The sequence below is a fragment of the Anser cygnoides genome, chromosome 4, assembly GCF_040182565.1.
Source record: "Anser cygnoides isolate HZ-2024a breed goose chromosome 4, Taihu_goose_T2T_genome, whole genome shotgun sequence".
Taxonomy (NCBI): domain Eukaryota; kingdom Metazoa; phylum Chordata; class Aves; order Anseriformes; family Anatidae; genus Anser; species Anser cygnoides.
Genome location: NC_089876.1, coordinates 35,793,515 through 35,820,418, shown reverse-complemented (window position 1 = coordinate 35,820,418; position 26,904 = coordinate 35,793,515). Strand labels below are relative to the sequence as shown.

At 37.2% G+C, this 26,904-nt stretch overlaps 1 long non-coding RNA gene across 1 annotated transcript; it reads right to left on the bottom strand.

The window, feature by feature from the left end:
• Positions 1–222: 222 nt before the first annotated feature.
• On the bottom strand, positions 223–8,652 carry LOC136786298 (uncharacterized). The gene is made up of 3 exons (XR_001211089.3): positions 8,530–8,652; positions 4,755–4,890; positions 223–2,244 (listed from the first exon to the last, which is right to left on the bottom strand). It is a non-coding gene; the product is annotated as an uncharacterized lncRNA (long non-coding RNA).
• Positions 8,653–26,904: the final 18,252 nt, after the last annotated feature.

Sequence of the window (26,904 nt, the reverse complement as noted above, 5' to 3'; positions counted from 1 at the left end):
AATGATCTCAATATGATTAAACCAGGCACTCTGTACTGGCAAAGTTTCTAGAACAGGGGAGTTGAAAATTGATTTTTCCAAGGGAACAGATAAGAAATAGAGGAAGAAGGTTACAAGCATATGACAGATGACTGGGCAAAGAGAATTTGTTGTTTGTCTTGTGCAAAATTATTTAAAAGCAAGGGCAATATTTTTCTTGCAAGCAAGTTTCAAAGCTGGCCTTGAAAAAGGCTTGGTTAATAAAATATCACATAACTTTTTAGAAACCTGTTTAAGGATCTGTTTCCATATTACTGATATATTGTTTATGTACAAGGCAAAGACTGGGGCATTACAGTTAAATGAATACTTCAGAAGGTATATTGAAACACTTCCATTATTTTCAACAGGATTTATTTAGGATAAAGTTGAGAGTTGGTTCTTACAAGGAACGGAGAGACACTCCTTTCATTAATACTAGTAGAACTAACAATTCTGTCAAAATTCCACCATTCCGTGACACTTGCAGGGTTAGAAAGCACTGAAATACAATATTTTCTTAGGGGAAAAACAAAGTTTTTATACAAATGGCTATTTTTGGTTTTCAGCCTTAGAGCAAGGTTCCAAACAACAACACTGGAGTTTTCTTGCAGCACAATCCTGTTATTATAGCCCCAGGGGACCGCAGTGATGCTGTAGTACACAGGATATTTTGTAGCATTTGCGCAAAGGTGAATCCACTATTCAATTCCTAACAAGGTTCAAGCACCCATGACAAGGGAGTGTGGTATGTGATCCCAAATGGAGCAGTTTAGGGCATGCACCAGCCACTCCTCAGCTTGGGTGTCCGGTTGTACTGTGGGGTCACTAGTCCTGCTCAATGGAGCCTAATGGCAATGGAGCCAAGTTTGTCTAAGCAAACTTGGTCCATAATATCTCTGGAGTATAAAGTCATATTTGAATGAATATCTAAGACCGTCCATATTAACCAGTATAGGTGAGGTCAGTTTTGGATTATTCATAGTGAAGATCATCCATATAAAACATCTCCTCCTACTCTGACCTGACTTATTGTTATATTCTGGAAAGGGAAGTCTATTTGCTGGCTCCTTGGCGTGACAAGGTCAGAAGTACACAGAGAAGAGGTAATATCTGAATGCAATGCGAACTTTTGGCACATAAAATGGAACTAAAATAACTTAATGTGGATGCAATGTGAGGACTTCTTCTCATTATTTGCCAGAGAGATTTGTATAGTACGTGACTATGTATATGCCAAAACCATATGCATCTCTGACAGAAATCACATTATGTTTTTTGTCTGTTTTATATGGACTGACAGATACAGCCTTCATCTTTTCTTTTTTGGTAGTGGAAAAATTAATTTGGTCAGTATTTTTTAAATTCTGAGATGGTTCCATGTCTCTTTTCATCTTTTAAAAAATAGAAGACAGAATACAAATCCTGAAAAGGAAAAAATACTCTCTTAAAAAACGAAAAAAAGTTTTTTAAAAAGCAGTAGACCTCAGTAACTTCCATACCTCTTCTAATTTCTAAGACTAGTTATTTCTCTACTTGAACTTAAATGATGAACCACGATAAATATTTTGTCAAAACAGAGAACCTTAGACATCTCCTAAAATGTTAAGTGTCATTTATGTAAAGAATCTCACTACTGAAAAATATGTACTTCAACAAACCGTTATGGTCTTTAAATAAAAATAAAATTAATCAAACAACAAAACAATAGTTTTTGAGGACACTCTTTTCCATAGTTTTTCATTTACAATACAGTTAGACACAAAAGCATCACCATCTTTGCTCACATTAAAGCAAACACATTTCAGCCTTGGTATATTTTTGCCTATCTTCCTCTTGAAGACATGAAAATTTTTCCACAACTTACTTTTGAGTCTGATTTTTCTGTTGTATTAGTTTTTCATTCTTGAAACATTGTGAGCATGTGCACTGCTGACACTTGTAACACTGGCCTCCCCTTGTAAGTCTGTGCAAGTTGTTTAGTCTTGAGATCATACTGAGGAACACTAAGTGGATGGGCCTCCTTTTTCTTCTGTTTTCCAGCTGTCCCCAGAAGCAGTGTCTGATTAACGAGAAGCTCTTTAGGTCTCTAGAAAGGGAATCCCTCTAAAAGAGAACTTATCAGAAAATGCAGGTAGGGCTGCCACTAGCCCCCAACAAGTTCTCTGAGACTTGGCTGACATCCTCATATTCCAAACATCTTTAAGAAATTTGCTGCATCTTCCCCTGCAGAGAAACCACATGTTTAGGAGACCCCTCACATGAACTAGATTAAGAGAAATAATGGAGAGATTTTTATCTTATATTTAAAAACAAACAAACAACAACAAACAGGAAAAGAGGTAACTGTGAAAGAAAGCTTAGCAAATATGAAAGTTGAAAGAAATTTGGTTCAGTTGACCCTCTGTTCTAAATTAACAAGATTTCCCTCTGTAGGTGTTATGCTGAGAAAGAAAAGAACAATAAAGTACAACTGGACACTACCTACAGACATGAAGGCTCAGTAGGCAGAGAATTTTTTTTAGCTGAATTTACCATGTATAATTTCTGAGAGGCTATTAATCAAAAAATACAGTGTGTGTTTGTTGCAACCATGGAAGTTTATGAAAGTTGTTTGCAAAGTATTAGTTGAAGTCATAGTACAATAACTTCGGCTCTCAAATATGCTGTAAGCATATTCTGATTACAAAAACAAAACTCTCAAATCCACAGATCTTTGTGAGAAATGCCATTTTGTCTCTACAGATATAATTTCTCATAAGTGCCACATTTCTATATCATCATCAATAACAGTACCACTGGCTTCAGAACTTTGTAAGAAGTGTGGACTCTTATTATCCCTCACAAAATGCAGATTTTACTCCAGATTGCTATGGTTTGATTGAAGGTTTTGGGAAGAATGATAGGACATGTAAAACATGCAACAAAATGTGACTTGAGAGGAAAAAAAGGACATATTTATAAATACATGCATGTACAATCTGCATCAGGGGAGGAAATATTTCTGTGGTGCCCATCAAAGCCAGCTGCTTGCATCTTTCAAGCCTAAGAGGCCTTCTTTATTTCCAAGTTTCTAGCCTGAAGAAAATGACCATGATATCATCTTCATTATTTATTATTTCTTTAAAAAGGAACAAAACCTGGTTCCCAATTAAATGATTTAGTACTCAAATGACAGCAAAGGTTATAAACATAGTCGTCCTGAAGACAACAGCACTAACCATTAGTTGTTGTTGGCTTCACTATTCCAGCTACACAGGAGTTTATCTAATGAATACAGTTCTCCTGCTCTTGGAATAACAACTTCAAAATGAGAATATTGCTCAGGGAACTTACAAGCCAGAGTTAGTGTACAAGGCAAAAGACTTGTACTAAAAAAAATTAGAATCTAAATGAAGATGGTAATCATTAAATGATCCCTTCTTTGAGGGTTTACATTGGAAAGCCTTAGCTGGCTTAGATATTTGATACGAACCCTTTTAGCATAAAACTATCTGGTGAGTGTGAGGAAGCTGCCGGTTTACTGTGAAGTCCCTTGAGAGAAGGTAGGACATAAAGTAAGTGTTTTTCAAATATTACTGAAGTAAGTTTCATAACAGACCTGAAGAGGTACCAGAGTTATTGTTCCCACTTGACAGATTTGGAACCTAAACCATTAAGCAATGAGGTCATTTCTGTGAGATCAGTCTGCAAGCAATACCCCTTGCCATCTTACCTTAGAGCCCTAGTAAACAACTTCATCCTCACAGTTATTCTTTAAGGCAAGATGATATTACCCCCCACTTTATAGCCAGAGAACTGATGCCCAAAAGATTTAGCAACTTGTTGGAGATTGTGATGAGGGTCTGGAAACTTAAACCGGATCTTCAGTCTCAGTCTGATGCCTCAAACACATGCCCATTCTGGTTCCTGTCCTCTTGTCTGTTACTGAAACCAATTTTACCCAGTTTGACTTTAAAATCCTGACATATAGACCACAGTCTGTTCATTGCATGTGTTTGGAGCTAATGCATACTAGAAAATGTGGCTGGTCAGATAGCAGCAGCGAATGCTGCAATAGCACACAGCGCAGACACACATTACAGAAGCAGAATTTCAACAGTATTTTGGAAAAGAAGCATGTCCCAGACCATTTGATCCCTAAACAAATGCAAAGATCATCAGGGCTGCATACAAAAAGCACTACATACTGGTTCCCTGATAAGACACGCCTGGTTGATGCTTAAAAGATGAAAAGGACATTTGATACCAAAGATAATCTTTTTAATGTGTCTTGTGAATGACATCCTACTTAAAAAAAAAAAAAAAAACACTCAAAAATCAGCAAAAGAGAGAAAACATACTCTCTCTTTGCCATGTGAACTAAAAAGCCCTCTGGGAAGTTGCCTTCATAACCCAGTTCAACAAATGTAGAAAATCATAAAGATATCTTAATTGAAAAAATAAGTGACTCACAGCAAGTCTGGGCTATCTCAATCCAAACAACAAAGCAGCTCAGTTTATTTAGGGAAGACAGATTAGTGGAGAAAATAGTTATCAAACCACAAAATGACTAACCAGGGACATCCCTGCTAAGGATTTACTTTCTTAACACAATGGCCCAGATTGTTTGTTCTGGTCTTTATGCTCATAGAGCAGTGCAAGACAGGATGCACAAAATTAGGATAAGGCACTCAAATTCCTCTTTTGTTCTGGTGCCCATCATGTCATCCTTCACACACTGTAAGAGAGCTCACTCTATATTCCTTGGGCTGGACCACTGCAGCTACCAAGTTGACCGAGGGGTAGAAATTTCCTGGCCACGTTACTTCTTCTTCTGGTCACAGTGCTTGTATTGAAGCAGTGATGAAAACCATCTGCTGAAGTTGTTTCCTGAGGACCAGAAAAGACCCATTTACCCATGACTGAGCTGTGGATCCGGACAAATAAACAGTTAGTGCAACTGCTTAATACACTTGTAAAAGGGGTGAAGAAAAAAAAAAAAACAAAACATCAGCAACAAAAACTTTGCTATTCTCCTTGAAAACTGGGAAAAAAAATGTAAAAGGAATTAGAATCATTATAAGTGGCTATAATCAGAAGCCCTTCTGGCTTTCCAATATGTACCTTCCCATGGTATTTTATAGACAGCGACTTCACAAACTTTCTGGAATGAGTAATAGCTATTCCTCTGGAAAAAATGCAGTCTCTGGAGGGGGTTTTCTGGAGCTCTCTCTGTTCCTGTAAGAGCTGACATCTGGAATTTGGTGGCCAACATTTCTTACCAATAAATGAAATAAAACCATTTCTATGAAATTCTGTGGAATTATCATTCCTATTTACTGAAGAGTCTCAGTTACAGACTGTGAATAATAAAAGAAAATCTGGAGAAAATTATATAATGTAAATAGATTGCAATCTGTGATAAATGCACATCAAGTCATAATCTAACTATTCAATTCATCACCAGTTCATCATGCAAAAAACAACAACAAAAAACACACAAAGACATGCTGCCCTTCTACTGCACTTCACAAAAAATGGGATGGAAAGCACTGGGTAGAAATATGTTTATGAAACTACTCCACATAATCCACATAAGTGACTAATACAAGCATACATAGAAATGAAGGTCAGAAGGGAATTGTTTCCCAGAGTAATTTATCTGACATGAATTGACCCAGTACAATAGATTACTATTCAGTGTGCTGCCTCATGTAAAATTAAACTATTTCCCAAAATATAAGAGGAAAAAAAATAAATAAAAACAATATGAGGAAGCAATTGATATTATCATTCTCCCATTGTTCCCTACCATGTAAACCAAAATAACTCGAAGGACACTATGAAATCCCCTGATAAAATATCAAGGAGACATAAGTCTCCAAAAAAACTTTTTGTTAAAAAAGCTAAAAACTAGAAAACAGCAAGACTATCAAACAGTTTATTTTCCCAGGAACATTTTTGGCATTTAGGTACTTTTCATTGGTGGTAAGCTTTACACACAGGCTATGTCAAAATTATACAGGCTGGAGACAGATTCCCTCAGCTCAGCTGGGCTCCAAATCTATGTGAGGGTGAGATTTTTGCACAAATATTTCTTCTCTCCCAATGCCCTGGTTTCCCTGGGAAGGAAACACAGGCACCTGGGAGGGAGGATGCTGCAGAGTTGGGGCTAGAACATCAACAAGCAGGACCACTAAGCCCTGCAGGGAACGCTCTTTGGGACATACCTGCCCCATCCTCTGAGCTATATACTAAATTCAATACGAAATTTCTCTGTCCCTCTCAGGTGACACAACTACAGAAGGTACAGCCAGAATATGACAGTGAGGTCCAATTCTTAACTAAGAAAGGATTAGTTCTGATAGAAATAGTGTAGAAAACACTGAATCTTTTAGAGGACTGGAAGCAACATTTTATTATTTCTTTCAAAAGACGACACTCAAGACAAATACAAATATCTCAAAAACACACACACACAGAAAACTAAATACTAACTCCATAATCAACACACAGTCTAAAAGACATTTAGACTTGACAATTACAGATGGTTAGACCATCTTGCTAGAGCACCTCCTTTTGCCCCCAGTTTGTCCCTGGAAAATAAGCTTCATGTGAAGAAGGGCACACTCACAGTCTCTAAAGAGAAAGTTAAACAAATTCTCAAGAAGCTGGGAGAGAGCCAAAACTGAACCTTAAATGGGCACACGTGATGCCCTCGGCGCAGCAAGGAGCACGGATGCGCTGTAGCCAAAACCACAGAGCCCGCTTGCTGCCAGGGCAAGCAGGATTTCTGACAAGATTTATCATTACTCTGTTGTGATCTAGCCCTGAAGGCATTTCGTTTTAACACAAAGTAAGCACTTGTGATGATTAAGAGAAATGTACAGTTGGATCACTTTGTTGTTCGGTGGCCAGTCATAACATAAAATTTGCTGGTTAATGCAGAAATACAGCGCTTCAGCCTATGCGTGGTTACCATGTGCTGCAGCATCTGGGTTGATGCAGTGCGCTCTTTGACATGAGCCGATGGGGCAATTTTATGCATTTGTGAGTCCCTCTCCCAGCCATGCACATGCTGCTGCGACTAACACACCGGCACAGTGCCTTTACCTCCATAGACTTGGAGAGATCCTGGGCCTGGTCCTGACCCCTACCCATGGGCTGGTATGCTGAATTCAGCCTGTCCTCGGGGAGGTACCCAATGACTTTCATACTTAAACTTCAGCCCAGGAAGCCCCTTTTGGGAACTGCCCACCAGTGAACTGATCTCCTCAGATAGATATGGAGATCTCCACACGCCAGCCAGAAAATGGACACAGGACAGAAACAGTGGTAGCTCTCAGGGACGCTACAAAGCACTGGGTCTTGCACTCCACGAGCATTCTTAACAAGCCACGTGTGGTACAAAACATGTACACGGCACATAAATAAGCTCTGTCAAAGCAGAGGCATTGCTCTGCTTGAGGCATGCACAGCGGGCATGAACATCAACCGTGCAACTTCCACCCCCAGAGCTGATGGGGGGGAGGCAGGGAGGTTGCGAATCTCTCAGCAGATCCATACAAGAGGCAAGAGCCTCTTTAGGGTCAGGACCTCTTAAACTGCCACAGCAACATTTCTTACCTCGACCCTCCCCAGCCAGAGCCTAAAATCTTCCATCTGGCTGTCTCCCACTTCCCTCCCAGATCTGCTGCTTTTCCAAGGCTTGCGCGCATACGCATGTGTCTCTGCACTGTTTGTTTGTTCCCCTCACTGTGGAACCAAGCTGCTGGACCTATGGTCCAGACATCTGATTTAAATAAGCATCCAGAAAGGAGGCTGGAAAGCTGGCAAGCTAGTTAGCACAAGAATAAGCTCTTAGGCAAAAGATACACAGCGTTTCTGAGTTTCAGCCTGTGGAATTGCAGTTTGCTGCCTAATCAAAACCAGGGAACAGGCAGGCTCAACAAATATTGCTCTTTATATTTTCTTCTGCAGTCTTCCACTCAGTTTGGATCTGGGTTAAACAGTACATATAAAGTAACTTGTCATTACTGCTGCACCAAATGGTGCCACTATGATTTTTTTTAGAGAATAAGATGGTTGGCAGACACTTCACAACATAGTAATGGCAAGTAAAGGGGTCCTCTGGTCATTTCCATTGGTGATGCAGCTGGCAAGTCTGCACAGCACTTACAAAAGGGGATGATAAGAAGAAGCATTTCCCCTTAGCAATGTAGTCAATACCTAGTGGTAATTGATAACTCCAAATACATTTGTATGCACAAGCATATATATATGTGTGTGTATATATATATATATGCAAAAATATAAGACTTGTGAGCATGTAGATAAAAACAAGAAATAGGGTTTGGGGGATTCTGGGGTTTCCAATGAGTAGGGAGGGGGGAAAAAGAGAGCTCTGAGATGTACTTAAAAATGAATTTTAACACTTCCGAAAATCCAAGCTGAAAAAACAATAGAAGAGGTTCCTGCTGCTCACAGCTAACAAATGGATTTTTTAGACTGCATTAATGGTCTGCTTACCTACTCGCTCTCTGCACAGCCTCCAGGAAAAATAGAAGGGACAAAATTTCAGATGCTGCTGTGATAGCCCCAAAGTGATTCCTCTACTTTCCTACTTCCCCTACTTCTTTTTTTTTTTTTTTTTTTTTTTTCCTGTTGTCATTACTCTGACCTTTCTGTGGTTGATTTGGAACTCATTCTGCCATTCTTCCTCTCTTTCTTCTCCTGGCACCTTCAATGGGAAGGCACTTTTTCCTCTGTTGCCACTTACAAATTGAAATCAGTAGAGCTAGATTAGGTTTCCCTGAAATACAGGTGCTCCTGTAAATTCATAATTAATTCCCCCTAAGAATTCTCAGTCCTTAATTATGTCTCTTTTTTCTGATATCAAGTGTTAATAGATATTTCTCAGTATACTGAAAGACTTTTCAATGTCTAACAACTGTGTAATACAGCAAAACAACTTCTTGGGCACTGTGTGGTGTTCCTTGGCTGCTCTATGACTGGGTGAAGGTGTTAGGTTTTACCTATGTATAATACAGCTCCAATGAGAAGTAGTTTGGATAGATCACATATACACCTATTGCTTTTCCTCTTTGCTGGCCAGTGAAATGATTTAAGCCTTAAGTAACACCTTGTTTCAATGAAATATGAGCTAATGCTTTGAGATGGTGATAGATGGTAACCTTTTACGTGTAAATGTACACTTGCTCCCCTAAAATGTGTGTTTTTTAACCCCCTTCACTCCCATGGGAAGAACTTTTCTCACTAAAAGTTAGTTTTCAATTGAAAAAAGGGAAGATTTGGAAAATGTTGAGTAACTACTCGTTTATACTTTAGAAATACCTAGCCAGTATAGGTGTTGATGGTGCCCAGGAGTTAAGAGGTATGCACTAATATCACTAAATTTGCAAGACTCTGCAAGTTCCTTTTGTAAGTAGGAGAGAAGTTCAGAGTTAGGAAGGCAGGCAAACCTAGTGCCAAGGCAGGCAGATCCTGTGCCATCATGTGGGCAGTACACTGATGCTGCTGGCATACACAATGACATGACAACACCAAGGAAGTTTCTTTTTCTTCTTTCCTAATTTGTTCAAATAAACAGTAAGGCTTCAGTTCTTCTCTGACACCATCAGAAATATATTTATTCTTCCTTCTCAGTTAACTCAGACAGCCTGAATAGATTTCCAGGTTCACTAATGACCTCACAGGAATTGAATAATGAAATCATATCTGCCTCTTTACTGAAAAGAGACAGCCCAAGCTTACACAGATCTAATTATTGCATTTCTTGAAGATAAATTGCAGCCTTGAAGGCGTCTTGCAATCAGTTATCAGGAGTAACTCCATGGGCACCAACTTTCATTTTTCTTCAGTGCAGTGATGTACTGCCAATATTTAACAAGCGGCTCCCACCAAAATTTCCCTATTAATCTGTTCTATACCCCTGTCTCCCTGAGGCACATATTCTTGCAGGGAAAGAAAATAGTAATGAAGAAAATCTATTCATTTATTTTTACATTACTGTTTAAACATTTTCTGAGAATCACAGCCAAAGAGGAAAATAAAACCACTTGGCAAACAAACCTCTATTATATGTACTTTTGCAGGAAATGTTTATACTTCAGTTCATTCCTGAAAAATAAAATAAAAAAAAATGCTGGAACACTTATAATACGGTGTTTGACTTGTGATAGTGTTAGTAGCAGCAAAGATGTGGAGTTACCTCTCTGAGCAAACTTGGCAAACTCAAGCAAATGTTCCCTTTTAAAATGTATCAGAAGGGATAAAACTGATCACAAACATTCTCAAGTATCACAAGAACAGTTAGCTGAGCGAAGGGGAAGAAATTCTCCATAAAGTTAAGTGATGGCCACCTTACTGCATTGAACAATTCATTCTAGTGGAGCAGAGGAACATGCAACTAGGAAACAATAAAAGTCACAGAATCACTATGTCTTTATAGACAGAAATAATTCTGCTTTTGATTTTGTATGAGGACTGGTTACTGGATAGTATAAGAGGATGAAAAGAAACAGCCAGATTTAACAAGTATCTAAAAGGTGCAACAGTTCCATTAGTGGTAGGAAATTGTCCCAATATTACTTCTATCTGGCTCCAAAACCTTAACAAGACTCTCAATAAACTCCATGGATTTGCTCCAGTTACATATTTTTTTCCCCCTTTTTTCATCCAAACCTGATTGTGTTTTTTACTTGTATTTGAATTCCCAGCTAACCAGAGATATGTTTTTAAGATTTAGTAGATTGATTCCAAATGTAAAACAATTGCTACTTTACTTAGTTTGTATATCTGTTAAGAGTGTTAGTGCTCTTATACGGATTAAAAGAAACATAGAACATTTAATTTCTTTTTTGCTTTAAAATTGTTTTTTTTTTTTTCCTACTCCAAAATGAAAAATACCTACTCCTTTTGAAACTTCAGAGCTTGTATGAAGTTTTAAATTATAGCTCACATCTTGAGTTTTTAAAAGAACTGATGTGAAAAGTATTGGTATGATGTGACTACTCATCCTGATAATGAGCCCTGCTTCCCCCCGATAATTAACAAGTAACCACCCGTTATTAAGCAGACCAAATATTTCAGTAAAGGGTCCTGCTGAGTTGTCTCTGTTTTGAAACAGATTTCAAATGAAAATTGAAATAATGAGGTTCCCCCAAACTGATAAGCAGCTCAATCAAGCACTCTGCACCGGATCCATAAATCTTGAGCAGAGTTTAATTATGAGTTTTCCTGACAGAGCCAATTGAGGGGCCTTTTTCTCTAGCTTGCTGAGTAGTTGTGGTTCCCATGATGCAAATAAATATCTGCAAACCTGCCTGCAAGGAAAACAGTTTGAAGTTTAGGCATCAATTAAAAGGGAATTTGAGGGAACGAAGAGCTGCAAAAACAATGCAGTGAAGATGCTGTTGAACATTGGAGACTGACAGATGAAAACAAAACACCCAGGAAAGTAATTGGCAAGGCCAAATCACTTCCAGTTTTTCATCTGAACATCATTCCTATGTGGTCTCAGATGGCCATTCCCTTTGAAGGAAGATGATTGCATCTAAAAGTATACTTGCCCCTTATGAAGAGGAAGTGTTTCAACATGGGGAAGAAAGTACAAAAAGTATAATATGATAATGTGGGTTCACAAAGTTTTCTGCAGTGGGCAGTGTGTCTGGTTTAGTGCTATGGGAACATTCACAAACACTTCAAATACAAATATCCTAATCCTGTCTGGGGATACTAAATGCAAGATTTAGTGCTTGATGTAAAAAGTCATGCTGATGTAAATGTGATTAGCCATTATTACTTTTATGCAAACTTGTAGTTATTAATGAATTGGCACTTCCATATGACTGTTCAGTCACAGTAGTAAATTGGCTTTAAAAATTTTTGGACCAGAGAGATTGGTAACTGCAGAGCTTTTTGGATCAGAGAAAGGTCAGAACTTTAGAAGTTCAAGTAAGTTAATGCATCATGGCAGATCCTTTCCTTTGGATCTTCCCTGTTAAAAGACATTAGTTGGATATTACTGGAATAATGGTGTCTACCTGAAAAACTTATACATACTTTCAAAGTGAAGTCATTATGTCTTTCTATGCTTTGCTTTTCAACAAGAAAACAAACAAACAAACAAACAAGTTTAAATAAAAGAACCCAGATTTAACAAAACCTCCAAATACAGTTTACAGCAAAAAGATACAGCAGAAGTATCAGTCTCTTCTGTACACTTATTTATTTATTTTTTTATTTATTTTAGAGTAATCAAAGTCTGGAAGACAAGACTCAGATGGATAGAAATATGCTTTATCTAAGACTTTAACAAGTTTTACTCTGTATTGAGTTTATGACTCGAGAATAAAGTGTGCATATGTGAAAAAAAGAGAAAATATGGCATATTCAGTCTTTACAAACAGTCTATTAGATTTTAACTCATTTGCTGTTCTCCTGTGCTGACTTGTGGGAAATCACTGTGGTGTGGTGGTTCACTGATTATGCAGAGTAAAAGCCAAAATATTTGTTACGAAAGCAAGTATTTGCTATAGTTGCAAATCTTTATAATCCATGTAAGAAAAAACAAATTCAATACAACTAGAAACAAACTTTCCCAACATACACCAAGGAGCTGGAACACTATGCAGACTAACAGATGAGTCTTGCACCACATACCTTCAACATTCAAAATTGTTGCATGTCTAACACATATCAAACTCATTAATGGAACTTTTTTTACTGGGTAAGATTCTAGCAAGCTCAAATGAGCCATGAAAATAAAAAAAAAGAATGTTATAGAAATGCTTCCAATTTCACTAAGAATGTGAATTGTTTATATCTCCCCTTTCAGATCTCCTGACTAGACTATTCATTTAATAATCAAATTCAAAATTTCAACCTCTATTTGTCTTCAAACATTTGAGGTTTTTTCTTCCTAAATTAATGAGAACTCTTATTACTAATTTGAGTGTGAACAAACAAAGAGAGTGTATGCATAGCGAAGATGCTGGAAAGAGTTTCTTTATGTTTGTTTGCCACAAAGAGGAGTTACCACTTTTGGTTCCTGTGTACCAGTACTGAGGATCATCCTGACTCTCATCTATTACACAGACAGGAAACTGGATATAGTTCTAGTAACTGTAAAGTCTAACACCTGCTGTTTCAATTATAGGAGTACTTTAACTACGTGATTATATGTTCTCTGCCTTAGGAATTGGCACAACGTGTCCTTTATGTGACAGTTCTTCCACAAAGTCAGCTGTTCTGCTGACTTATACATGGGCTATAACTTAGTGTCTTTGAAGATGCTCTCCTGTTTTTCTGAGGTGCTTGCCCCAGCTTGCTTCCACTATGCAGAGGTTCATAATGCACTTTAATATCCAGGACCCATTTCTAAGAGTGTGCTGACTGTAAGGAAAAAGTTACATTGTATTTTCTTTTCAGACCTCATAAATGACTCTCAAGTGCTTGCTGGGTTGTGTATGTTCTTGGGTGCTCTTCCTATCATCATCATTTTGTGAGAAGGTGAGTACAGATTCCTAGACCTCCCCATAAAATCTCCTCAAGATATTCTTATGGAGTAAACACGAGGTATAAAAGTCTGGCATGTTTTTTAAAAATTCTTCACAGCCTGCTACAGGGGAAGCATATGCTTATATACCATTACTCGCCGATGAGTCAAACAGAGATTTTCCTAGCAGGACCATGTGTTATAAAAACTTTCCTGACCTTTCATTGATGGCATATTTAGAAAGGTAGATGCAGTCTTACTGAGTGTCCTCTTAGTGGTGGAAAAATCCCACTTTCTGTGAATTCACTGACATGGCTGTGAAACTGCAGGAATGTCTTTGCCCTTCCCAGAGGTAAAAAGTACATTTAATTTGAGGATTGTACTCAAATTTTAATCTATCTTTTTTTTTTTTTTTTTTGGTAAAAGATAAATATGTAAAGTGGAATAGAGCATAAAGGATACTTCTTATACATAGAGGGATAACAGCGGTTATGTTGGGTATGTAGGAAGAACATCCACAGTAAATCTCTTCCAATTTTCCATTTAAATACTTGCATATATATATGTGTGCAAGTATTAATTGATATACCTCATGACATTTAACAGGAAAATGAACCACTGAAAAGGACACGAACATATCTGAGATTGCCAGTTTGGATCACAAGCCAGAAAATCAAGCAGAAGGGTTGTATTCCAGTATTCTGGAATGACGTTTTTGACTATGCCTGCTCCAGGAACTGGTTATCACCCAGTTAAGAAATCCAACATCTTTGGTGTTTGCACACACACACGAATTGCTGCCTCTCTGAGCATAATGGCAAAAGGCATCCTTTGTTGGTTAATACCATAAGGAAATTCTGCTGCATTCATTATTTTGATGTAGCATTCCAAGTTGTGAAAAGCTCATGACCTCTGTATCAGAAGGAAATTTATGAAGTCAAATGAACTTCTTCATTTGAGCCAATCAATTAAAATATTATACCTTCTGCTAAGTAAACCTGCTTTTTTTTTTTTTTGCTTACACAACAAAAATTACTTGTAGTGTAGCTGTAGGGATTGAAATACATATATATATATATATATGAGAAATTAAGCTGATGTGTTGTTTTACAGAAACTCTCATAATTTTAACTTCACAATTGTTAAAGTTCTTCTTTTCCTCTCCATATGATATTTTCATGAAATCAGAACCACCTTAAATTGCATCTGAGTTAACACTTGAACTTCACACAATGCATAACAGTTGAGTATATGGAAAAGATTTCTTCATCTTTACTTAATTCTGGCCAGCTAGTGATGTTTTCTTCCAGGATGAAAACATCTAATCTGTCACAGAGTCATCCAGTTGCATTATTAATGTTTTCTTAAATGGCAGTTCTGTCTTTTTCTTGCTACTTTGCAAACCACAAATATTTGTAATGTGTTTCAGAAGCTTATTTTTTTTTATTTTACTCAGTCTCTGCTATAGTCTTTAAATGTAACCTTGCCATGTTCTTTGCAACCGTTATGTCGTTATCAGTAGATACTGGAATGTAAAGTCTCACTGACATCCTGGCATTCATTCCAGATAAGCTATTGACAGACTGATTAGTCAAACTTAAATCTTATACAGAAAACACTGGTGCCATAGATGGCACAAGTGGACAACAATCTCAGAAGGGAATCTCCCCAAAATGTGGTATGTCAAGTAACATGAGGGGATCTGAGAGACAAATGGCAGGGAAAACTTATATGAACACTTTGTTAGCTCCCCAAGCAGATGAAGAAAGACCCTGAACTTTCACAGCAGTGCTTGAGCTCACCTTATAAAGCAAACTCCTCCATAGCTTCGAAGGACAGCAGGAGCTGAGCCTGGAAATTGACACTCATATACACAGGAGTCTTCCTAGAGAACAGGAAAGTGCTAATAAATTAAAGTTGTAACATTATTTTAAAGGAAAGAGAGAGTTTAAGCTGACAAAGCACAGAATTTTTACCATACGCTTTGCCTACAGTCACTTGGCATGCCAGTAAATGTGAGGCAGCACAATGTTTCATTAAAATTAAATGGTACACTTGTTCAACACAGATCTCACATAAAAGAGCAAGGAGAGAGAGCCACTGCTGCAATTCTCTGTGCTTGGATGATGCTAATTATTTATATATTCTTTAGTGGAATCTGTCATCCTCAGCCTACAAATAGAATACTTAAATGGCTTGATTTGTTGAAACAGTATAGTACTAGCAGGGCATTACATAAATATGAAGTAAGTAGTTCTTCTAAACTTAGTATATCTTGAAAGAGAATATTAAACTGATGAATGTGAATTCCCAGCTAAAACGTGAACCACTTCTCACTTGAGCTGATGAAGCTCAGTTTCTTTCTTTGTCATTTCAACACAGCAGGAAAGAAATGTAATTTCAGAAGATAGGTATAAATTCACAGTAGAGGAAAATAAGTATGCAGTTCCACGCACGATCTGCCTCTCTATGTACTCACTGAGATTTGTTCCAAATACAGTCTAACAAACAAACAGCTTTTCTTGCTTTCTGCATTCTGTGCAGTGGAAGATCTGGCTTCCACATGTTCCTACACCACAGTCAACCAGGAAAAGTTGTATTTTTATTTATTTATTTTTAATGGGACAAAACAAAAGCCACATTCCATAAAAAGTGTTTTAGAAACCAAGACATATCAAATCCTGTTGCAAGAAGATTGAAAAGATGAATTAAAACTCCCATCCAGTTCTGCAGAGGTGAGTAAGAACATCTTTCTTTGTAATTCTTGGCAAATTACCTCTCTCTACCTGACTTTGTTTCAAGCATGAGAACTAAAGTTCCTTGCTGAACTGGAAGTTCTCACAGCAAGTGCTTTCTCAGCAGCCTACTTGTAAGGTAGAGTGCATATTATAGGAAGAAAAGTGTTATGTATGCTCAAGTAGATATTTCCCTGGACATTTAGTTAGTATGATGAAACCAGCTGCATAGAGAAAACTCTCTTCCCATTAAGAAAGTCTATTCTTTCTCTTTTTTTACTTTTTTTTTTCCCAGCATACCTTTACCAATCAGGATTTTTTCTCCAACCCACAAGCATTACTAAAACTGCATTACTAAAACAGTTCTCTGATCCACAGCAAGATGTAATTAGCAAATTAATCTTCCTAAGCCAAAAATGGTTTTCCAACCTCATTTTGTATATCATTCCTGAACTCTGCAAAGAGCTGATTTAAAGGATGCAGAAAAAGTCACTTTCCATCAGCAAATTTAATCTGTACTTTAAAACCATGGAAATCTTTACCAATGCCGAGCACATCAGTCACATACATATAGATTAGATTAACAGTCTCCAGCACTCACCATGAATTTCTCAGCCAAAATTAAGCATCATTTCACAGTAACTGATCATAATGAGGTCTTCGGTGTTTGGTCTCACATTCAATTTCATTCTTCTGACCTTCCCTGGATCATCTAACTCTTACTAGGAATTCTGAAGGAATCTTCCATTTCACACCCTTTAATTTCTCTTTAGCAATTCTTAAACTTTATTTGCAGTTGAGATAGCTTTACTTCAAATTCTAGACAAAGATTCAAGATATCTCAATTTATTTGAATGGTTAGAACTCATTCCTAAATATATTGATAATAGATAGTCTCTTGAGATAAAGATGTACTCCTTATTTAAAAAAAATACCTTTTTTTCAAGAAAAAAATCATTTTTCAAACACTATTGTAAAAAGTCTAAAAGCATGTAAAGTGTTCCTAATAGCAGAAAGAATATTTTTAGCTTTATCTCTCTATTCTTTCTAAAGAAAATTGAGTTAAAATTTCATTTTAAAATCTGGGATGTTGCCAAGCATTCATGCCCATTCATTTTGCTGAATTTTTATACAGAGTATTCTTTCAGTGGTAACTATGTCAACAGAATTCTATTTTCTTTTTTTTATCCATCAAGAAACATTTTTTTCTTTCTTTTTTTTTTTTATTGTATTTTAGAATTTTCAATGTTGTAAGTACAGTTTCAATATTCGGTGTGCAAAACAAATCACAAAGGATAGATGTTGACAAAATATTACAGATATGGCAAAAGAAGGTAAAAAGACTATCACAGCTTGAAATGCCTAGTACAATAAGAATAATGACTACAACACCAAAAGATAAATTGATTTTTTTTTGTAAATGGCCTAGAAATCTGGGGCCATATACAACTGGTCAAAAGTAACTTCAGGGGGTTAGTGGTTAAAATGCATTAGCAAAATACTGATGGTTATTTTCTTTATAATATTTACTGTTCAGTACAGCTAATGCAAAACACTGCTAGAGTCACAGTGGGGGATTTGGCAGCTAGAGAAACTTGGAAAGTCTAGTAATTACAGTTTAGGAATGTGCCGTGCACACAAAAGTAAAAAATGCTATTGTGTATACACAAATAGTAGCATGAACCCAATCAACAATTATTATTCCATCACCCTCCATTTACTCTGAGTCAAAGTTAGTTTTCTTAAGATAACAGCACTCAGTAGAGTCTGATATTCTAATTCAGTCATTCTAATTATATTTTCAGCTGATAAAAATTCTTTCTCTTCATTTCCCAGATGAATTTATTTTCTATGCACCCAGCTCTGCCATTCGTTCTAACTTTATTTTTTACATTGGTTGAAGACCATACACATCCAAGATTTGCCTGAAATACATGTAGCATTTCAGAAACATTTCAGGAATTTCCAAGCTAAAAGTCATGTTATGCCAGCATGGCTTGAGCATGTAGTACTGATATTTAGAATCCTTAAAGTAATAACTAAAGGATACAAAAGATAAACGTACAAAAGAAGGAGGTGAAAAATGAAGAAACAGCACTTATCTTTTTTTTTGGTATGAACTTTGACTCTCCTTCACACTTTCCTTAGTCTACAGCTCTTTTTTTTTCAGGAACAGATATTCCATAAGACCAATAACAGCATAGATTAAATTCAAAAACAATTATTTTCCTGGTTTGGAGGAGAAGAGCAATGTCCAAGAAATATACTGCCTGTTGAGTGATGACGATGACAGTAAAGATAAAAACCCTCAGGTCTGAAGACAGGTACCAGCCCTGAAAATCAGTTTATTGGAAAGCACGTAGCATTTATAGCACATTTTGAAATTAAAATAAATAAATAAATAAAAATCCATATATTGTAGTGCTGCAAAGATAAAACCATTTGAAGGATTACATTTACTATTAACCTCACAAACTCAGTGTTACACAGATACTTTACAGCTACAGGGATGAGCTCAGAGAGGGGAACTGGCTCTGCTGCTCCATCCCACGTCTGTGCCTTTTAAGTGATGAGAATCTATTCATTAGTAATTCTGTGGTAACACCAACACTTTGTGCACTAAGGAAAACATGAGCAATTCAGGATGACCCAGGACAGTGGTGACTGTTAGGCTGGTAAATCTTAGAGAGATCACTACTCCCAAAGGTCCTGAGCTTTAATGTCTAATCTTTTCTTTGTATCCATATGGAAAATAGATACCAGTGCAACATGAAACTGTATAGTCAGTATACGTTCCTTTTGGGGAATTTCTTTTATATAAAGACACGAAGTAGTTGAAAAAGGAAAAAAGGGTCTAAAAGGAACTAAAACATTTACCAGCAACATACTTTTAAATCCAAATGTCTGAGTCAATAAAACACACACATAGCCAATAGAAGGTAAATAGATTCTTTCTAGAAAGGGACTTCTACGTCATAGGCAAAATCATTTGTCTGAAAAAATGCATGAAGAACAAATTAAAAATGGTGACTTGACAAGATGTAAAGTAATATCTGCATCGCTTTAGATGCTAGGGTCATTTCCCTTTTGCTAGTTGGTAACAGAGAGGGAGATTTGCAGGCTGATTTCTTATTTAGGAGTTTGGGGCTGTGCAGTGTCCTCCACTCAGTTTTTATACTTATTAGATGCTCAGCCCTCCTCTTTACCTGAAGTGGAATATCTGAAACTGCACAAAGGCAGTGCTCTTCCACAAAAAGCCATCCTTACAAAGGCACTGAGAACCCAGTTTCTCTTGGATGTCTTATAAAATTCACATTTTCCCGAGCTTTAAACTCAGAGATTTCCTAATACAAAATTGCTCATCCTTGAGTGACTGCATGGTCTTAGGGGTAGCCTGCAATTAACCTCATTCTGTGATACAGACAAAGCTCACCCAGATAAAAGAAATGGTGTTAGTATTTGAAATGTTTTGTCAAAACAGCCTGGAAAGTTACTTTCCCCTCTCCCTGTGCAGAGCTTTGTCCTGAGTGCATAGGCACTGAAGAGTCATTGAAATTTGTGAAGTAATGTTGCCACACTCAGAGGTTTGAACAGCAGTTACAAACACAAGACACATTTAAATCTAAGTGGAAAAATGCCCTTTTCACATTCATGGTAGTCATTGATCAGAAGGTAATTCTTATAATAATTCTTATTTTATTCTTATAATTCTTATGTTTCAAGTTTCAGTTGTGTCCTGAGTCTTTCAGCCATGTTTTATGCCTAGTAACTGTAGCTTGAACCATCCCTCTAACTACAGGAGGGGATGTCTATTATATAGCGGTGTAAATAAATTGACCCTATTCCTCAGGGAAGATGGTAGAGAAGCCTATTCTTCTCGCTGATAAAGTAAGCATGACACACTGACCAGTCTGTGAACAGCAACTATTTGGCTGAGAACGATAGAGAGGATCGAGTAATGTTTTAGATCCGGCTTTCAGACACTTTTAAAAGGTAATGGGAAGGTTTATTCATCCAGAGAAATCTGTGGTTATTCAAGGAACAGAAAACATTTAAGAAAGGAGTGGCAAACAAAAGAGAAACATTAATTGGGCAGATCATAGCACTGTAGATCTATTTTTATAAAACCCAAACACATTTATACGTAGTTGTTCCTTTAAAGGATATTGAGGGACCATTTCTTTCTTCCTTATCTGAGTAACTGACATCTTCATTCAACTTCAACCAGCTGTTGTGTGAATTTGCAATCACTTTATTTCTTTCGGTGGAAGGCTTTGAGTTCTTTTGAACTCAAAGAATAATTATTATTGCAAAGTAGTTTTACTTTTCCAAAGGGACTGCTTTAGGGTCACTGCTGCTTCCAGCCTCTCTGGGAAGGAGAACAATGACTGCGTTGTTGGTGCTGGAATGCTGTCCCATCCAAGGGGGCTGGTGCTTTCTCTTTCTGCACTAGCCTCCACAAGTTGAAGTGAATTGCACCACATCAAAAGGCTTTAAATTAGTACTTCACTGCTTGCAAGTGTCTGGAAGCTAATTTTAAATCCCCTGTGGCTAAGAACCTTTTTTACATCCTTATGTATAAGTATACACCTAAGAGTATAAGGTGGCTTATAAACATAAACAACACTTTTACAGTTATTTTACCTTCTCATTAAACAATTTTAAAATGCATATTTTACAATTTTCTTCTAATCACCCAACAGAATGCACATTATGCAGAATAAACATTATGAGGGGTGAGAAGCAGCTATTATTTTATCTGGGGGAAGGTTAGTTTTCAATGATAAAATCAGGGATTATCATGGAGGAGGGATGGAAGCTGCAGGAAAAACAAACAAACAAACAAACAAAAAACAATGAATGCTGCTGCCAACAGTAATCATACCAGTAAATGATTCTACCGATCATCAGACTTGAGGATGGACTTTTGGTGAATTTACCTAGTAAATACAGATAACTCTATAAGCCTCACAATTAGCATGAAAAGTAGATTTTGAATGTTACATGTCTGCATGTTGAAAAGCTTGATTTATAATCTTGAGAAATACATAATCTCTTTATCCAGTCCTTTAAAACCGTGCATAGAATTTACAGGTAATTGTGAGTTTGAAATACTCTACTTGACTCAGTATATAGAAAACAATCAAAATATTTAGAGGAATCACATTATTCTGCAGTGAAAAATCATGGTTTAACATCACAAGAACATTGCTTTTATACACTTTTATACAAAGTGAGGCAAAATCCATGTTTGCAAGAGACCTGTATTTACACCTGCTTACTTGTGCTCCTTATCGGTGTACATTGCAGAACAAATGCAGATTACAGTGGCTTTGAAAATGACCCTTAATATCCATCATAGCTCCGATTACCAGCGGGTGAATCTGGGCACAGTAGCTAAAGAGAAGTGCCACCTTCTCTTCCTCGACAGTCTGTGAATACATTTTGAACTTGGAGCACAATTAGATTTGGCTTTATATGGTACATTAGGACATTCCTGAGGATTAAATAACTCCCACTACAAGTGGCTTTGTAGCCCAAGTGGAAATGAAGAACAAGGACCATGGGGACACCACTACCAAGATAGTCAATATTTGACTAAAAAGAAGGTTGCTCAGAGTTTGTAATACACGCATGCAGAAGTCAAAGTTTGAAAGAGTCTGGATTTAGCAGATCCTTTCTAATAATGGTTTAAAACATTACTTTTTTTTTTTTTTTTTTTTTTTTTCTGGAATGCTGCTGAACATTACTTGAAATAAAACTTTATTTGGTACTTGATCTTCTTGCCTGGTCATAGTGTTCTGCCTGAAGCCTCTTGCACGTATTTTTAAGCTAGAATAATGGTGTTTTTTCCTTAAAGGGTCAGAGTAAAATACATTCAATGCCAGATAAGTACTACAAAGAAGAAACTGAATTATGAGTAAAATAGTACTATAGAAATGTTAACAATCCATTCTGTCACTTCTTTTTTTTCTTTTTTCTTTTTTTTTTTAAGCCATGATCTCACCAAGTACGCTTTCAGTATTTGGTCTCTGCTCTGGAGAATGACCTCAGTAACTCTCTTCTGAGCCCTAAGCCTTAGACTTTCACCTGAGTAGTTAACCTCTCCCTTGGGCTTCCTGGCACAGGGCTTAAGGAGGGAGGCTAAATGGACTGGTTGCCATTTCTGCTTTTCCATCTGAATTTATTTATAAGTCCTCTGGTTTTATTTCTCCATTTTTTTTCCCTTCACATACAAGTGTTACTAGAGAAACTCATGATTAAGCTTGAATTAGATAGCACTTATTGATGAGAAATTGCATAATGCCATATCTATTTCTTGTCTGAAGAAGAAAAAATACTGAAATGGGAGAATAATTTGAAGGATTCTGGCTGTATAAAACAGCCCAAGTCAAAAGCTACCGCCTACTGCCCAAGTGGAAAGCTGTTTAAAAAGGGTCTGCATAATGAGTGAAAGCTGCCAGTAGCACTGAGGGTCAACAGGGATTTCCACGTCATGGAGAACACCAGCTATGTCTCAGTCAGCAACACTGGAAAGCAGTTTTATGATTCTCTCATTGGTACAGAAAATACAAACATATCTTATGAAGCATGCAGATAATGTTTGCATCAAAGTGCGTCTTTAAGGGATGCGAACAACGCACGTGATAACATGATGGGGTGAAAGGAATAGATGAAAGGCAACATGAGAGAAAACACTGCAAGGAGCAACAGAAGGTCACAAAAACCACATGATTCCTTGTGCTCCACAGCTGTATACAGAATACATAAACAGACTTCTAAAAACTAATTAAATTCAGAAGTGTATTTTGAAGAACATGGTTTCCAGCCAGAGACTGAGACATTGCTCTTATTCATTAGCACCCAGCACAGCCCAGTATATGTGGTTTCCAGTAGGTTTATAGGCCAGGGGATTTCTCTGTTATTTCCAGGCACAGATGGTTCTATTCTCCCCTCTGTCTGTTTACCTGACAATCACAGTTGGTGAAAGGAAGTCTAGTCATATGTTAATTCCACCCAGGCCAAAGAGAATATGAAGTTGCTTGGAGCCCAATCCTGCAAACAGTTCCTTGCAAGTGAACCTCTATGCACTGCACTCCTTAGGGTTGTAATGGTGGGGCAGCTAATGTTATTTACATGAGGGTCCAGCTCGCAGGACTAAGCACTTTAATTTGTGCATAGTGGAAAGCTGCTGTTCTTGGGATTCATCTTCCATCTTGTAGCACTCTTTTTACTGTTTGTTTTTCTAAAAAGGCTGACCTGGTCTTGTCCACAAAAGCTGCTTAGGGAGCATTATAAATCCGCAATTACACATCTCCTCTGTGTAGGAATGATAACTACAATCAAATTTTGCTGCCCTGCTTTACAAAACATAGCAGCCCTGATGTATTACAGAGAGAAAAATAACTTTAACAATCTCAAAACTATACGTAAGCAAAAGTAAAAAATGAGATGTTAACTTCCCCCAAAGTGCACAAGCATTTCCTTGCCTCAAACTGTGGATTTGTTAGAGGTCCAGCCCTAGCTGATGCTGAGCAATGGTGGTTGCCCTAGGGTGCTCAGCACATGGTCAGACCTGCTCCAGTGGTGGCTCCAGCATTTTTGGACTGTCTGCATGGTCTTGCTCTTCTTGCAGTCCATGGCAGAACTCCACATCAATTTTAATAGTGCAAGACTGAGCTTTGTATGACCATATTGCGAATTTACGTGATATTCCTTATTAGAGTTATATGTAAATTGCCAAAATCAAATTTGACTCCAGATACATATTTTCCACTGCTTGGTTTACTAAGACAAGAGGCTTAGCCCTGAAATGCAGAGTAAATTCAGTTCCAGATGTTTTGTAATTTTAAGAGTATCTAAAACCAAGGATTAAAGTAAGCATTTATCTCATCTTTTAATCTTTTCTAACTGGAATGAAGGAAAAAAATATCAAGTATAACTGAAATCCACCACACAAAAAGACCTAAACATTATTCAACAGAGAAAAAGTAACTTATGGAGCAATACAGGTTTTTCTACACACAGATACAAAAATAAGGCTTATAGTGAAATTTACAATCATTTTAAGTCTAATAAGGTCCAGGGCTGAGAGACATAAACCTAGAAGAGCACCAGTTTATCTTCTAGGCCAGCCTCTGTGTCTGTTTTCCCTGTTCTGAGAGGTCTGTACATAGTCAGCTGCTTTCTTGGTGTCTTCACAATAAGAGATTAAAATGGAAGCATCTGATTATTCTTATCAATTCACCAGTGACTTAAAATGGCATGCCACTGTACCATAGTATTTGGTTGTTTTTTGGGTGGTTTGAATTCTACTACTTGCCTCTTTAGCCAGGTCCTTGGTCTTTGCCCCTGAAAGCACGTATGGCCTAAGCAATACAAAGTTGTTAAAAACTGGTTGTAGGTAGGTGAAAAATGGAAAGGAAGGGATAAGCCTACCGTAAGTCTAATACCCCACAAACTATATAGAGTTCCACTGATGCATACGTGATAAGTTCTGAGGAAAAAAAAAAATAAAGAAGAGCAAAGAGGGTCACCCACTAAGGTTCATTTTTTTAACCATTGTATAAGATTTCTGTTTGAGACTGAAAGTACATTAAACAGTCATGGTCTGTCAGTGACCTTATATTTAAGAGCAGAGAAGTAGTATGGGATTATTGGTAACACAGTATTTTATGGGGCATCAATAACCATGTGTAAGAAATTACCATAGAATTACAAAGTTATTACACGGCTATTTGTGGCTTTGCCAAATACAGTGTTACTTGATCATTCTTAGATTAATGGGGTGGTGATCGGGTTTGGCCATTTACCTCCATTTTAGGTCGTAAACCTGATGTTAGCTGAACCAAGTTCCCAGTCTAGTAGTCATAGCATTTAACATTTCTTTCCCTCTGCAAAAATAGGTTGCTGTTGGGAGATACGATAGGCCCCATTTTGAGGAAGCAAATCACAAAGTGCTCTGGTTCTTAAATACAGACTATTTCAGGATTAGGCTTTCAAACAGACTCCATCAAGACCTTTTCAATAAATGCATGTTATTTTATATTCCCTGCAGTCTGTAAACAGATTCTCAAAGTTTGGAAATACGTATTTTCCCAACATTTTTTTTTCCATCAAGAGAATGCTGCTTGCCACCACCCTTCTCTGCACTGTAATGAGCTAAATTTCATTTAACACATAACTTTTATGAAGGCAGCATTCTTGCAAAGCACAGACCTATTGTTTGTTAAATCTTGGTGCAGAGAGAGCCAACAGACACAAAGTTTGGACTTCGAAGGCTGCAGAAAATCCTTATACATAAATCTACGTGCATGTGTACTTATATATATATATATTTATTTATTTATTTATGTGCCTGCATACACACATACACATATATGTATGCTATTTGACATTTGCTCATTGACAGCATAAGAAACTATAGATGAACGAGAAATTTAGACCAATGCACTTCCCTTGTCTCTTTAGTCTTTTTTAAAAGAAAAGTCAAGCTGTGGACCTGAGGCTTTGGCAAAGAGACTAGTCATAATCTGTAGTTTAAACACTGATTGCAACCGACTGTTCCTTCCCTGCAGTTTTGTTCTAGTTTTCTCCCAAAACTTGAACAAAACCAGGGCAGGTTATGCCCAGGCTTGGCATTAGCTGTTTTCTTTATTGTGTACTGAGATCAGTCACATGGACCTCAACTGACCAGGTCTGAACAGAAGCAAAACACGACCCTTCAACAGCCTAGAAAGTTCACCACCTTCCTTATGAGTGAGAGTTTAAAGCAAATTTACAGATTTTAGGGTAGATACAGAGTTGAAATTCCTATGTGCTTAGATGGACTTTAATGGTACACCTCACAGCAGCAATAAAAGAAAAAAAAAAAAAAACTATTTCTAAAAAATGACCGCAATTCTAAAAGAGCTTGACCTTGTCTTCCACTTTATTGAATAATAAGTGAAAATGTTGTGGCCACAGTGCCTTTGCCTCATTTTGTGCTCACTTTACAAAGTTATAAATGACTATAATGCGCAGTCTGTGTCATACATAAAAAAGATGTCCTAAACTGCTGGCCAGCAAGGGTCATCTTATACCTCACATGACCCTTGCTACAGTCTGACATATGAGAAAGTCTTTTTGTGTTTAATCAAAAACAAGCTATGAAAGAATAGGAAAGAGAGCCTTTTCTCTGAAAACACTTTCCAGAGAAGCAGCAAGGATTCAACAATGCACTCACAGTCTTCTCAGTTTTTAGTCAGCTCTGCCATTGATTCCCTCCACCATCTTGAACAAACTAATTTCTCAGTATCCTAATCTTCCCCAAATCCCAAATGCAATAGCAATGCTTCCTGTCTCTATCAGTAAGGGAGGTAATTTGTTAATATCTGTAAGCCACTTTAGCTCCTTGGATGAAAAGTGCTATTCACACTCAGATTATTATATTCAGAGCTGAAAATAATGGTTGATATTCAGCTATGTATGCTTTCTATAGTTTCAAAAAAAAAAAATTAAAAGGCCTTTTTTCCCTGCTTGAATGTAGAGCTCTGAGCTAATTGAAAATCCTCCCCCAACCCCCAATCTGACTGCTGTCAAAGTGACTAACTTTTCATATTAATGCAGCTGAAATTCATAATTTCTTTTCCCTGAACCTGTGAGGAAGGA